Source organism: Marmota monax, unplaced genomic scaffold (genome assembly GCF_021218885.2).
Source record: "Marmota monax isolate L192 unplaced genomic scaffold, Marmota_monax_Labrador192_F-V1.1 WCK01_AAM20220418_F8-fsc00103, whole genome shotgun sequence".
Classification (NCBI taxonomy): Eukaryota; Metazoa; Chordata; class Mammalia; order Rodentia; family Sciuridae; genus Marmota; species Marmota monax.
The window spans coordinates 1,480,611-1,495,723 of record NW_026694286.1 but is presented as its reverse complement, the minus strand read 5'-3'; the positions used below and the strand labels follow the sequence as shown (position 1 = coordinate 1,495,723).

Below are 15,113 nucleotides of genomic sequence, written 5' to 3'. Positions count from 1 at the left end.
AACTTCACTAAGTTGCTGAGGCTGGCTTTGAAGTCATGATCCTCCTGCCTCAGCCTCCTGAGCCACTGAGATTATAGACACGAGCCACCACACCCAGCTCTTAGAGTAGTTTTGGTTTGCATTTCCCTAGTTGCTAAAGATGTTGAACATTTTTTTTCATAAATGTATTTACCACTTGTGTTCCTTGTTTTGATATGGGTTTACCCAGTCCTTAATTTTTTAATAAATATTTGTGGACTCAAAATAAAAAAAGACTGCATTCATTCCTAAAGTTATAAAACTTTGCCTTCATAATTGCATTAACTGCTCTTCTATTATTTATTTGTTTTAAAATTTTTAATAACTGCTTTTGTTTGTAAATTTAACAACTTTAACCATATTAATTATTCAAGTATTTTTCTTTTGTAATAAGTACAGACTTTGATGGAAAGAATTTCAACATAGATTTCATCTTCAAATTATATCTAGGATGCTTCCTATATTTAAAAGTGATTATGTGTTCAGATATTAATAAAAAATGACTTGTTTAGGTGTATGTGGTGCCGCATGCCTGTAATCCCAGGAACTCAGGAGGCTGAGGCAGGAAGATTGCAAGTTTGAGTGCAGCCTCTGAAATTTAATGAGACCCTGTCTCAAAATAAAAAATAAAAAAGGCTGAGGATGTAGCTCAGGGGTAGGGAGCACTGAATTTAATCTTCAGGACAATAAAAAAAAACTTGCATTTTTTCAATTATGAATGTTGTTAAGCTGATTAGCTATGATGGTACCTAATCAGAGATGGGGAAGCCTATTCTGTAAAAGGCCAATTAAATACTTTAGATTTTTCAGGTTTCTCTTGCATATATCCTGTCCCTGGCTCAAATAGAAAATCAGCCATTATGAATGGGAGTGGTTAGTTGCAATAAAACTTTATTTATAAAAATCAGGGCATGCCATATTTGGCCTGAGAATTGTAAGTTGCAGACCCCCTGACCTAGATGATAAATCATCAGGAACAAGAATGAGAATGACAGAACTGATATTGAAGTTGATATTAAGTCTCACACAGGCCAAAGATGAAGCCAAATGCTCAGATTTGGGGCAAACTGAGGTCAAGGTGAACTACAGAGCTACCATAATAGATACGAGTATACACATTGCAAATTTTTGGAAAGATAAATAATTGTCAGTCTTGGTTATGATTGACAAGTGAAGAGGGGGCTGCTGGGGTGAGGAGACTTTATCATCATTAATAATAATGAGACTTTTTCTTTTCACTTAACATCTTTATTTCCTCTGTTAATTTTTTATCATGCGCATTCTTTACTTTAAAATGAAGTCAAAGAATATTTTCTCACTGAATGACTTGGGATGCAGAGAACCAGAATGTTTGCTGTTCTGTATCAAATATTTATTGAGCGGCATTTTCTTTTAAAGTAGAAAAGCAAAATTAGAAGACCTTCTGAAATTTCCTTGTGATGATATGTGACAATTCTGATACCAAGATAATTTGATTTAGTCACGTTTTGGTACAATGACATTCTGTGCAAGATCAACCTAGCATGCCAGTCCAGGTGTTCAAAGGGCTATAAAGAGGCACAAACAAGGAATATACTGGACTAAATAATATCAAAAGGCTGGAAAAGGTTAATTCAATTCATTGATTATATATTTAGTTTCCTCTTATCACATTGATCAGAATCTTGACTCAATGCATTTTTACCAAAATGACTTTATAAGTAATGATAGTAAAGTGCTAACAACAGAATATTTATCACCGAATCTTAGAAAAACATTAATAACTAATATATCTTGAATACTTATAATGAACCAGCACTATGCCAAATGCTTGCCATGAGTTATAACAACCAATATTCACAACTCCCCTGTGAAGTATGTGCTAATATCTTCCACATTGCACAGGTGACAAAATGAGGTTTAAAAACATTTGTAATTTTATCCAAAATGGCACCGTTAGTTCTGAGATTTGAATTGAAGCAATCTGATTTGAACCTTTCCCCTGGATCTTGGTAGTTGACCCAGGAGGAGAGGAGAGAGTGGATAATTCACAAAGGATTTCAATTGGCTGTGGAATCCGCTCTATGACCTCCCAGTAGAAGATGGGAAGCCCTGCAGGGGGGCGCCAAAGTTACCTCTTCCAGTGGTGTTAACAGCCTCAGAATGGTCCACAAGATTGGCGTTCCATTTCTCACAAAAAGTCCATATAGGCATAAGGAGAAGACAGGTGGCACTTTTCAGAGCATCCCCAAAACTCATTCAGGTTTTTTGAAATTGATTGGCCTTACTCTACCTGATGATTGAAAAATAACTGTAATGAATAAATCAACATCATCAATTCCTCCTGTAACCATTCGAATGCAATGGAAATACTCTGGGGCTTCTTGAGATGTTTGGGAATGCCAGACAAACACACACTCAGCAGCAGGCTGAACTTGGGTGAGGGCCAGACGTGACAGAAGAGCAACAACAAGACGAAGGAGAAGGGAGTGATGGATGCTTGTACCAAGAAAAGGGAGCCGGAATCTAATCTGCAAGGATGAGGCAGAATGTGCCTCTGGAGAGAGAAAACAATGTTAACATTTTAACAAGGAACTGTTCTCCAATCCTTGAAAGCCATGTTTGCTCTCAGAATGACCCAAGCCCATATAAAGAAAATATTCACAAACAAGCCCCAGTTTGCAGCAGGGTCATGTGAGGCAGCCAGACGTAAAGGTCAGAGGCCCAAGTTCATGGTGGCCCAGTAAGCTCTGCTATTGTGTTCGCATGTTCCTCTGACTTTTTTTTTTTTCCCCTTTGGAGGAAGCCTGTCTTATGACTGAAAACAAATTACTGAAATTCATAAATAATTTACAAATGCCATTTCCACTTTTGTTGTCCAAGATCCGGTTCCTTCACAGTCTGGCATAATTGGTATGTGAATGGTGCCACCACACCTCTCCCCAGTGGTTGATTCACTGGAGTGTGTTAATGTCTTAGCCACTAAATGAAATGATGGACCTCCAGACTCAGTGCCCACAAAGTATGAAAGTTGTTTTTGTCAGCTTTTGTGTCACTGTGGCAAAAAAAAGTGGACAATTTAGAGAGGAAAAAAAATTTTTTTATTTTGGCTCATAGTTTCAGAGGTTCAGTCCATGATTAGAGGACTCTATAACTCTGGGCCCCAGGGGAGGCAGGATATCATGGTGAAAGGGCTTGGTGGAGAAAAGCAGCTCAGGACATGCAACCAAGAAGCAGAGAGAGAGAGAGAGAGCTCTGCTCACCAAGGACAAAATATAAACCCCAAAGGCGCACCCCCAGTGACCTACTTCCTCCAGTCACACTACTGGTTTACTGTTAACACCTAGTTAATCCCTATCAGTGGGTTAATCCTCTGATTAGGTTATGCCTCTCATAATCTAATCCTTTCACATCTGAAGATTCTTTATATTGTCTCAAGTGTTAGGGAGACAGTCATCTCATATCTGAACCATAACAAAAGTGCCCTGGAAACTCGAGGCACTGTGTAAAAATAAGGCAGGGGATTTAATTCAGTGGTTTCTAGATTCACTGTATGTCAGGATTTCCAGGAGTACGAGTCAAGCATATTGCAGAATTCTTTCTCCAGAGATTCTGATTTGATGGGTCAAACCAGGACTATGTTTGTTTGTTTTTGTTTTATGATACTGAGGATTGAACCCAGGAATGCTTTACCACTGAGTTACACCCCTGGTCCTTTTTATTTTATTTTGAGACAGGGTCTTGCTAAATTGTTAAGGCTGACCTTGAACTTGTGATCCTCCTTACTTGGCCTCCCATGTAGCTGGCTCCCATGGGCCATACAACTGGAAGTACATGATTTTTAATAAATTTCCATGTGTTTCTGGTAAGCAGGACTTTTGAGAATCACTGCTTACAGTTGATCTCTCTACCTGCTGCCCCCACTCATATCGTGCAGCACTCCCTTTTCTTCATTTTCCCATTCCAAGGACTCTCTTTTTAAAAAGATTTTTTAGTTGTACCTGGACTTAAGTGTCTTTATTTTGTTTATTTACTTTTATGTGGTGCTGAGGATCGAACCCAGTGCCCCACACGTGGGAGGCAAGCGCTCTACCGCTGAGCCACACCCCCACCTCCAAGGACTCTCGAATCAAATTCACACTTATTTTATTTCACTGAAGCAATGGGCATTTTTATTTCTTTCCCTTTTCTAGACTCTGTTCTTTTAGTTTCCGCCACACCTCTTGCATGATCTAGATGCTTTCTGGATTTAATGTGAACTAGATGAATCCCAAGCACCTGCAATTCAAAAAGTTTGAAACCGAATGCATGGCCTTCTCCCCAATGCTTTCTTCGTAAACACAGAGTCTCTCTCTCCCCACACACCCTGGACTTTACCCACTCCACTACTCAAGCCAGAGAGTGAGTGATCCTGAACTCTTCCCCACCTCCATGTATGTGACTCATGTTGGTTCCTTAAGGGACCCCAGGACACTCACCAGCAGGTGCAAGTGTTCCACAAATCAGGCCGAAAGGCATCTCCTTGCATCCCTCCCTCACTTTCCACCCAGTGGCCTTGTCTCTCAGCTCCTTCCTTCTAAGTCATTCAGAAAGCATTTAGAACTGGCATTGGGCAACCACGTTAGTCAGATTTCCATTATTGTGACCAAAATACCTGAGATAATCAACTAATAATGTGGAAAGGATTATTTTGGCTCATGGTTTCAGAGGTTTCAGTCTGTGGTCAGTTGGCTCCTTTACTTTTGGGCCTGTGACAAGGCAGAACATGACGGAGTACACAGAGAAGGAAGCTGTTCACCTCTGGGCAGCCAGGAGGCAGACAGAGAGAGAGAGGGGTTGCCAGTCTCCTGTGAGGGCATGCCCCCAGTGACCTAACTTCCTCGAAATCAGGTCCACCTCTTCAAATTCTATCATCTCCCAGTGGTACCACAGGCTGGGTACCAAGCCTTCAACATGTAGATGTCTGGATCCAAACTATAGCAACAGCTTGGTCTACTAACGCACATTTGCTGTCTGGTCATCTCTCCACACTCCTTTTAGGTGGACCTGCAATGATGTCCAAACCCCTGTTTAACAGGGGAGGAAAACCAAAGCCACTCCTGCTGTTGTTGTCACCTCTGCTCTTTTCCTACACCTGCTGCCTTATCACCATCTCACCCCTCCATGGCGAAAGAGCTGCTTCCCTGACCTCCTATTTCAAATATGATGATATGGCCCAGTACCCATGTCCCATCCCCAATACATCTTCTCTATGGCCTTCAGTGATCTTTGTAAAAACACAAATCTCATTCAATATGCCATTTTCTTGCTTAAAGTCCTTCCAAACTCTTTGCTTAACATTTAAAGCCCTTCATCTTCTCCTCCTATGCCTTACACCGTCTCATATGTCATGCTTTTGCCATGCTGAGCAATGTGCACTTCCTCATGTGCCATGATTGCTTCTCATTTTGCACATTATTAACTCTTTCTGAAATACTTTTCAACTCCCACCATCCTCCCACCCATCAATCAGCAGCCTCATATAGTCCCACTCTCCCACACACCCATCCAGTGCCAGCTGGGTCACCTCTTTGATCAGTACCACCCAAAGTCTGGTTGGATATCATGCTAGGTATTCCTATAACATCCCTGGCTTATTTAGAGTATCACAGGCATGTATATTTTCTAAAAACAATCTATCTTTCTCACTTGATCATGAATTTCCTGGGGGCTTGCACTTCCACAGACCAGGATAGTTTTTAGTCATGGGTGTTCCATACGTGCTTGTTAAACTAATAAATAAGTAAGCAGCCTGATCGAGGTAAACTCTATGAGCACTACAGCTGAGTTGTATACCGTCTGCATCCTGGACTATCATCTATCTGTTCTGAGCCATTGCAAATAGGGAAAAGGAATCTTGCTGGAGAAACTGGGAGGAATTGGAGAAAGGCCTAGATTCACATCTCAGGACTGAACAGCCTTCTTGTGGTAGTGGTAAGAAGTGAACCAACATGGTCTAACCTAAGGATCATAATGTTTGAAATCTCCACCTACTCTGAGGAGGCGGAAGAAAGAAGGGTCTCCACAAGCAGATGCACATACCCCCATCTGCTCCTTCATTATCTTCTTCAAATTCATTCATTTTCTTCATCTCCGTTACTCATATCTTTTCAAGTACATGAGTGTTCCAATAACAGGGGAAGGAAGGTGTCATTCAGGCCCAAAGCTCACCATTTTTTCTATGGCACTTTCATCAGGAGCCCTCAAATCCATGGTATACCAGAGTCTTATGCTTACAGGGTGTATTAATGAGCTTTCTGTCACTATGACAAAATACCTGAGATAACTTGTAAGGAAGAATGATTTAACTGGATCAAGATTTCAGAAGTTTCAGTCCATGATCTCTTAGTCCCCTCACATTGGGCCAATGATGAGGCCAAACATCATGTTGGGGAGCATGGAGTGAAGCAAAGCTCTTCACATTGTGGTGGTCAGAAAGCGAAAGAGAGGGAGAGAGAAAGGAGCCAGGATTCCATATACCCTTTGAGGGCATGTCCCCACTGACCAACTTCCTTCAACTAGGTCCCACCTCCTAAAATTTCTACCATTTCCCAATAGCCTCACCAGCTGGGCATCAAGCCTTCAACATGAGCCTTTAGGGGACATTCCTGATCCAAACTGTGCTAGTCAGCTTTACATTGCTGTGACCAAGATACCCAACAAGACCAACTCAGAGGAGGAAAAGTCTACTGTGGGCTCATGGTTTCAAAGGTTCAGTCCATGGTTGGCCAACTCTATTGCTGTGGGCCCAAGGGAGGCAGAACACCAAGCCAAAAGGGCAGCAGCTGAAGAGCTCCTTACCTCATAGCGGCTGAGAAGTTGAAAGAGAGAGACACACACAAAAGGGAAAGCGGCCTCAAGGAAGATGAATTCTTCCAGAGCTTGCCCCCAGTGACCCACCTCTTCCAGGCACGTTCCACATGCCTATAGTTACCATCCAGTTAGTCATTCACACTAGGATGGACTGACTACATTACATCTCTCACATTCTAATCATTTCACCTCAGATCATCGCTAAATTGTCTCTTGAGCTTTGGGGGCACACCTCATATCCAAACCATAGCATAAACTATAACACACTGGAATCTATGCCTGTCCTTCAACACCTCTGTAACAAAATCATAGATGTAGACATGTCACATTCATCTCCCTTCAGACTGTGGTGATAAGTAGAACTTTATTTTTTTCATGCAAAGGGATAAGTTGCTCTAGGGAACTGCTTTTAGATTTGCCTGGTCTTATTATAGGGTCCTGATTTAACATCTGAGCAGCCATCTTGAATGTTAACCGCCATCTTATGAGATAAGTTTTGCTTCCCTGTACTTCCTCTTACCCGAACTCCCCCCACCCCCATTAGTGACCTACCCATGGCCTCATAGCCCTAAGCCAATCCCAGAAGGACATGACCCCTTAGCTCTGGAAAGCCCCATGGTGCCACTGACCTAAGCCAATCCCATGCTATTCCCACCAGCCTTGCTTTGACGCCAGCACCCCCAGCCAATCCCATAGTGCCACAGCCACACCTCCAAACCCCCACCACACAAAAGCTGAACACCCAAACATCTTGGGGCCTCTCTCCTGTCTATAGAGGGATGGCCTTTATTTGTCAGCTTTGACAAATAAACCTTTGTGTGGATCTCTGGTCTCCGTCCTTCATTTCTCACCGTCTTTCTCTCTTTCCTTTCACTAATGAAAAATGTTCAATGAAAAAAAAGTAAGTCCAAGTTCCAAAATTTTAGATAGAAAGTATTTACAATGAATTTAAGTTTTCCTATCAATCCTGACCCATGGCTACCAAATTCCCATCTCAACAGCAACTAGCTTCTGGTATGTCTTTGCCACACATTTGATGCTCTTATGTCTGCGTGGATGCACAGGTGTGCACACGTGCTCAGAACACACATCATACATGAGTAGACTTCTAGTGCCCTATGGGGTCTGTGTGGCCTCAGTGACACAGGAAGCACAAAGGCTGAAGCATGCACTTGACCCTGGCCTGACTCACCCCAGCCCACACAGCTGGCCCACACCACCCCATCTGTTGGCCATCATTTCCTCCGCTGGTCAGGTAGTAACCCATTTTGTTGCCTACTTCCAATTCATCCCAGCCACCAAGAAAGTAAGACAGTATCATTGTATTTTCTAAATCCGATGTGTCTTTTTAAATAAAAGAAAACTGTGCCTCGGAAGAGTTTCAAAATCGAGGTCTGTTCTGAAATGTTCAATAAAGTGGCAAAGTGCTGAAGGTGACAGGCATGTGGCACATGAGAGGTAAACAAAAGAAATCACAACAAAAACTATGCATAAGAAATGGGTGTCTGCTGAAGAGAAAAGAACACGAACATTTCCAATCCCCACCATTGTAGGGAGTGTAGAAATTCTCATTTTTCATCTCTTTAAAAGTGCCTGCTCTGTGTAATAATTTGATTGCACCCATACACTTTTCATTTTTCTTTATTCATTCAGCTCCTGCCCACTCCTGCCTGCTAGATGAGTCAGCCTTGACATCTTCTCAACAGGGCGATCCTGTACTTGTTGGGTTGATGTTCTGTTAATAGATTGGGCTACAGACTTCCTCCACTTTTTTTTTTTTTTTTGGGTACCAGGGATGGAACTAGGGAGAGACAGGGTCTCCCTGAGTTGCTTAGTGCCTCACAAAGTTTCTGAGGCTGGCTTTAAACTCAGGATCCTACTGCCTCAGTCAGGGTCTCACTAAGTTGCTGAGGGCCTCATTATATTTCTGAGCCTAGTCTCAAATTTGAGATCCTCCTGCCTCAGCCTCCAGAGCCACTAAGATTATGGGAGTGCACCATTTTTACTTTTTAACAGACATATCGACAAGGTAGGAAAAACGTTATATGAATGTGATATAGTTCAAGGAATACGCTGCAGAAACCCACTCATGCTCTTGGAGCTGGGAACTAACGTTCAGAATGGGGGAGGGAGAGGCTCAGACACAAATCCTCTTGCTTAGGAGGAGTTTTTCCAAATCACTGACTATAATTGGCCAGTATGCTCATTTTCTAACGGAGGTGTAAAACCCTTGTGAAGGTGCAGAACTTGTGTTTTGTTTTAAAAACAAAAGGGAAAGCTCTGGGGTTGAGGAAGGCAAGCACGTCCCACTGTCTGATGATCCGGGTGAGAGGCAGAGGTTACAGAGGCTGAGGGCCTGGAGTGGGAGGCCAGTTCTGCCCCAAATGGCTGTGATGCCTCCAGGGAGCCTTGGACGGCTTTGGAGCCTGCATCTTCTCATCTGAGAAGTGGGATTTCATCTCCCAAGATGCCATTTCAGATGGACCCTGCTTTCAACTGTGGACAATCCAGTAGAAATGTCAGAGATAACATGTCAAATTTCTTTCACTGTCTCTAAAAGCAGCAGGAAATCTTTGGTATCTTCAATATAGAACACTTAAGATGGAAGTCGTTCTTTCTCACGTGTCTGCTGGAGTTCTTAGTGAGGTAACTGGGCTGATGTCAAGGCAAACAGTGGGAGTGCTGAGGAAATAAGCCTCATTGTTAGAGCAAGCTACTACTCATACTCCAGAGCCATCTTGCGCCTCCTCGGTGGGCTGTTACACATCAGCTTAAGTCCAGAACAGCTCCGTTTGTTACTCTGGTAAAGGGAGGGAACTCACATTTATTGCTCTAGGTAAGGAAGGACTCGTGTGTGTGTGTGTGTGTGTGTGTGTGTGTGTGTGTAGTTCTGGGAATCAAACCCAGAATCTCATGCAAGTGCCCTACCAATAACATCCCAGTGAGAAGGATCAGAGTTTTTGTATCAACCTCAATCCTCAGATATGAGAGCAGAAGCCCGGCATGGTGGCTCTCATCTGTAATCCCAGAGACTTTGGAAGCTGAGGTAAGAGGATCACAAGTTCAAGGCCAGCCTGGGCAAGTTAAGGAGACCCTGACTCAAAATAAATTAAAAAAATAAAAAGCAATGTAGCTCAGTGTTAGAACAGCCCTGGTACATACAACAACAACCACCTCATCAACAACAACAACAAAAAACCAATCCCACCAGGTGCCTGTAATCCCAGCAGCTCTGGACACTGAGGCAGGAGAATCGAGAGTTCAAAGCCAGCCTCAGCAAAAGCAAAGTCCTAAGCAACTCAGTAAGACCCTATCACTAAATAAAATACAAAATAGGGCTGGGGATGTGGCTTAGTGGTTGAGTGCCTCTGAGTTCAATCCCCAGTACTCCCTCGTAAAAAAACAAAACAAAACAAAACAAAAATCCCAATATGAAAAAGAAAAAGAAAAAATAAAGCAAAGCTGGTAAATAGATCACATAAAAATATCACTCAAAAGAAGTTCTGTATGAACAACACCCTAAATAAGCAATGCCAATTTATACTGATTATTAGAAAGTGTGAATAAAGTATTCAGATGTATTTTTGCTGTGCTAGTTACCAGGGTCCATAAGGAAATATGCTTCATCATCACGTTCATTTGGAATAAGAGCTTGAAAGGCAACTTTGTGTGCAGGGAACACAATTGGCCCCTGAGAGATTAGCCTGGCTTCCTGCAAGAGGTATTGAAACAACTTTGCATATTTAAACACACCCACTGGTACACATCCTACAAAATATTACTAACACCCTTCTTCCAAAATGGGCTTCAGGCCTATCTGCTTCATTTTGTATTCTGATGGTATTTCCAAGAGACAAGGAGAGAGCGACAAAAAACTGTCTCATAGGTCATTTGTGTTGGAGCTGATCTTAATAAGCTTAGATTGTGTGAACTACTAAAGGGCTTAGGGTGTAGCTCTGGGGTAGAGCTCTTGCCTAGCATGTGTGAATCCCTGGGTTCAATTCCATGTTCTGAAAAAAAAAAGTATACTATGTAGAATGATTAAAGAAGTGATTCTCAACATGTTGGAGGTAGGAATAATAGCATTCATACATAAAGCATAATTTTACAAAGTAATTTCATACATATCCACTGGCTTTGTGTCTTAGTCTTTTTTGGGGTGGGGTGGGGAGGGTACTGGGGATTGAACTCAGGGCTCTGGACCACTGAGCCACATCCCTAACCCTATTTTGCATTTTTTTTAAAATTTTTTAATATTTATTTTTTAGTTCTCGGCGGGCACAACATCTTTGTTTGTATGTGGTGCTGAGGATCGAACCCGGGCCGCACGCATGCCAGGTGAGCGCGCTACCGCTTGAGCCACATCCCCAGCCCCCCTATTTTGTATTTTATTAGAGACAGTGTCACACTGAGTTGCTTAGCGCCTTGCTAAATTGCTGAGGCTGGCTCTGAACTCTCCAACTTCCTGCCTCCTCCTTCCAAGCCGCTGGGATTACAGGTGTGTGACACCGCGCCCACCCATGCCCAGCCATGCCTGGCTGTGCCTTAGTCTTCTTGGCTCTAAATCAGAAGTGATGATGATGATGATGATAATTAACTCAAGATGACCCAAGGAAATAAGTGCAGCTGGGCACAGTGGCACACATTTATAGTCCCTGTGACTTGGGTCAGGCTGAGGCAGGAAGATCACTTGAGCCCAAGAGCTCAGGGACCAGTCTGGAAAAAAACAGAGAGACTCAGTCTTAAAAAAAAAAAAAAAAAAGTATTGGAGAAAGTCAAATCTTACAGGTGCAAAGCCTGTGGCCTTACTTTCAACAAAATAAAAATTTTTTTCTAGCATGAAGGCAAACAGAGTTTTGCCAAGTTCTAGCACTTTCCAAGCACTCAATACATATCTATAAATGAATGATGAAAGGAAAGGAGAGAGAAAGAAAGGAAGGAATAAAAGAAAGAAGGATTGATTTGACCTAGGAGTCCTAGAGATTGCTTCCTAAATTTTGGGTTCATGGAATAGCATGAATTTCATCATAATAGACTATTCATCAATTCTTTCTCTTTAAGAAGCAACTTTGACACAGTGACAGCATTATTAGTACCAATAGATATGGCTGCTGTATCACTCTCAATTCCTTAAGAATGGCTTACTACAGTACTAAGAATAATAGTGCCATCTAGTGACACTTCTAGTTATCATCTCTAAAATTGCACATGACAACTTCTAAAAACAAATTCACTTAAGAGACTAAGCGTGCGACATGTGCAATCTGTGATCGTCACCATTTTTCTATCCAAGAAAACTTTTCTCTAAATTTCAGTCTATGATAAAATTTCACATCCTCATTCCGATTTCCCAGATGATGTTTTTATGGGGCCTCTTCACACCAGATTGTTCAGTAGTTTATGTGTTTGTATTTCAAAGACTACATGTTTCTTATATTTTAAGACATATCATTTTGAGGTGCAATATTGATATAACTATATGAGTATATTTCAGGAGACACTCTATTAAATGTACACATTGACTGCATTTAACTCAGAAAATAATACCTCAAGGTATGGTGCTTAGGTAAAGCAGAGGCAAGCAGAGGTCTTCCTTGTGGTCCCCTTGTATGCCTAAAGGGGACTCTAGGAAAGTTCACAGCACAGGAAAAGAGATTAAGTGTCCTTACGGAGCTCAGAGAGTTTTAGCCTCAGGCTCCCACCTATTTATCTCGTTATCTGCATACCAACATTTGTTCCCTTCACCCTCCCATTCCAGTTACTACCTCCAGTAGGAACCCCCATTCAGATTCCATATGAACTTGGATCATCTGGCCCTTCTGTGAGTCTTAAATTCTGTGAGGCTCCTATACTTGTGCACATAAACTTGTATAATTTTTCTCTTGTTGGTCTGTGTACTGACAATTTATCCCAGTGACTCAAATTATTGAACCTTCAAGAATAGAGGGAAAGTTTTAAATTGGAGGGCATCTCCATCAGGCTACAGGTACTAATTGTTTAATTAGGAAATGGTAGGCTTAATGAGAAGTGCCCTATCTTATGCAGAAAGCTTAGAAGCTATACTTTGCCTAGTTAGATAACTTTGAGCAAGTCAGGTAACGTCTCTAATTCATTATTCTTACTCATATGGGTTAATAAGGCCTACCTTATCCACTTCCTAGAGTTCTGAGAATGAAACACAATAATGAAGGCTTTAAAAACTGCTCTATAATGGTAAAAAGTTAGTGTTCTTATTTCCAATCATTTTCCTGAACAGGTTCTGGAGCTCAAGTGCCTGCGCCCATCTCTTACTTGTTAGTTGTGCAATCTGGAGAATCCACTTCTCTGCTCCTTGGTGCTTCATATGAAGAAGAGATATAATGAAAATACCTACCTCAAAGAGCTGTAGTGTATCATTTACATAGTAAATGCTCAGTACATTTTTAACTACTTGATTACATCCTCTTGAAGTCGCAAGGAGGACTTAAAAGTTTTTTTCCCTCTCTCCTTCTTTTCAATGTATTAGCTTAATTTTGTTCTCTGCCCATATGCAGCTCCATACCTTAATAACTAACTGTAGAATTAGTTAAAATGCAACCCCATTCCCAAGTTTTCTTAAATTCCCAGGTCCAGGATGCTCGGTGACCTCACAAGGGAGTTAAGATGCTCACACCCCACATTCCAGAAGTGATCATTTCTCAAGATTAATAAACCACCCTGGTGACCACCTGCCCAAGATCGAAATAACATTCTCACAAAAGGTGCTATGTAAATGCCATGATTTTATTCTCTTTTTGCAGGTAAATGGATGGTCTTGGAGAAAATAATGCTAAGTGAAGTTAGCCAATCACCCAAAAGCAAATGCCGAATGTTTTCTCTGATATAAGGTGACTGACCCATAATGGGATAGGGAGGGGGTGCATGCCTCTAAATAGGGCAGAGGGGTGGGAGGGGAGGGGAAGGGAAGGGGCAGGGGGTTAGCAATGATAGTGGAATGTGATGGACATCATTATCCAAAGTACATGTATGAAGACATGAATTGGTGTGAACATAGTTTATATACAGAGATATGAAAAATTGTGCTCTATATGTGTAATAAGAATTGTAATGCATTCCACTGTCATGTATTTAAAAAATAAAATCAATTAAAAAGAAGGTGCTATGTAAACCTTTTCTCCATGGTGCTGGGAAAGCTGGAGAATGTATTAGCTTCCCTACACCCAATTTGCCAGTTTGTTGTTAATCAAACCCTTTCTCGCCCCATTACTGTCTCTCCAGACACTGGCTCTTGTGGGTGGCAGCAGACCTGGACCTTTCAAGGTTACTCACATATACAATTATTGCTGCGATGGCCATGAAATGGATGATCTAGTTACCACTCTGCGGTTCTCAAAAAGAAAAAGGTATTAAAACAGAATTCTAATCAACATTGGAAATACTATTTATTGGACTATGAGGAGGAAGAAGGCCTTGGCCTAGGTGCCTAATAGTCCTGGGTCCCACAACACTATAGAATATAGATGAAACAATGTCAAGTAAAAACATCTAAGTATTTGTTTTTTTTATCTTGAACCCTTTCCCTACCTCAGTTAAGCAGAGCAATAGAATAAATGCAGTTACCAATGTGCCAGAAATGATAACAACGCAAAGGTGGAGGGGAGAAAAATGGGTAGGACAGGAGAGGCTTTTTAGTCATCTCCCCCATTCCCTGAGGCCAAGCTGTGCTCATCTCTTCAGGATGCCTGTGACAGTCCCCTAATTGGTCTTCTTGCTTCTACCTGTGCGCTTCCATTCTATACACAGCAGCAACATTGAGTTTTAAAAACATAATGCTTCTTCCCTACCTAAAGCCCCGTGGTTACCTACCTGGAGTCTGCAGCCAATACCACCCTGGAATACATAACATCCTAATGCTCTGCCCAGGCTCCTGCCACCCATGCCTTGGGAAGTGCTGTGCTGTCCCCTGTGAGTAAATAGCCTTGCACTGGTCACAAGGGGACCCCTTCTGGTCATTCAGATCTCAACTTCCGGAGGCCTTTCCTCACCACCTTCTGCTAGACATGTTCAGTTATTCTCTGCACCGTATTCATCTGATGTTTGATTGTCCATCTCTTGCTATAGAATTCCAGCCCCACAAGGGCAGCAGCCTCATGGGACCTGCTTCCAGGCTCTCAACTTACAACAGTGCCTGGCAGGTACAGGTGATTGGTAAATGGTGGTTTAAATGGTCAAGATTATCCCACTGTGTTTCCACATTTCCTCAAACACACCTCGATTCTTCATGG

At 42.0% G+C, this 15,113-nt stretch overlaps 1 long non-coding RNA gene across 4 annotated transcripts in view; it reads left to right on the top strand.

Moving 5' to 3' along the window:
• LOC124108896 (uncharacterized) overlaps positions 1 to 15,113 on the top strand; it is a 43,232-nt gene that overhangs the window by 24,327 nt on the left and 3,792 nt on the right. For all 4 annotated transcript variants that reach the window (XR_009228880.1, XR_009228882.1, XR_006856814.2 and 1 more), the window contains 3 exons: positions 11,118 to 11,187; positions 13,629 to 13,715; positions 14,107 to 14,231. This is a non-coding gene — a long non-coding RNA (uncharacterized LOC124108896). The remainder of the gene's footprint in view (positions 1 to 11,117; positions 11,188 to 13,628; positions 13,716 to 14,106; positions 14,232 to 15,113) is intronic.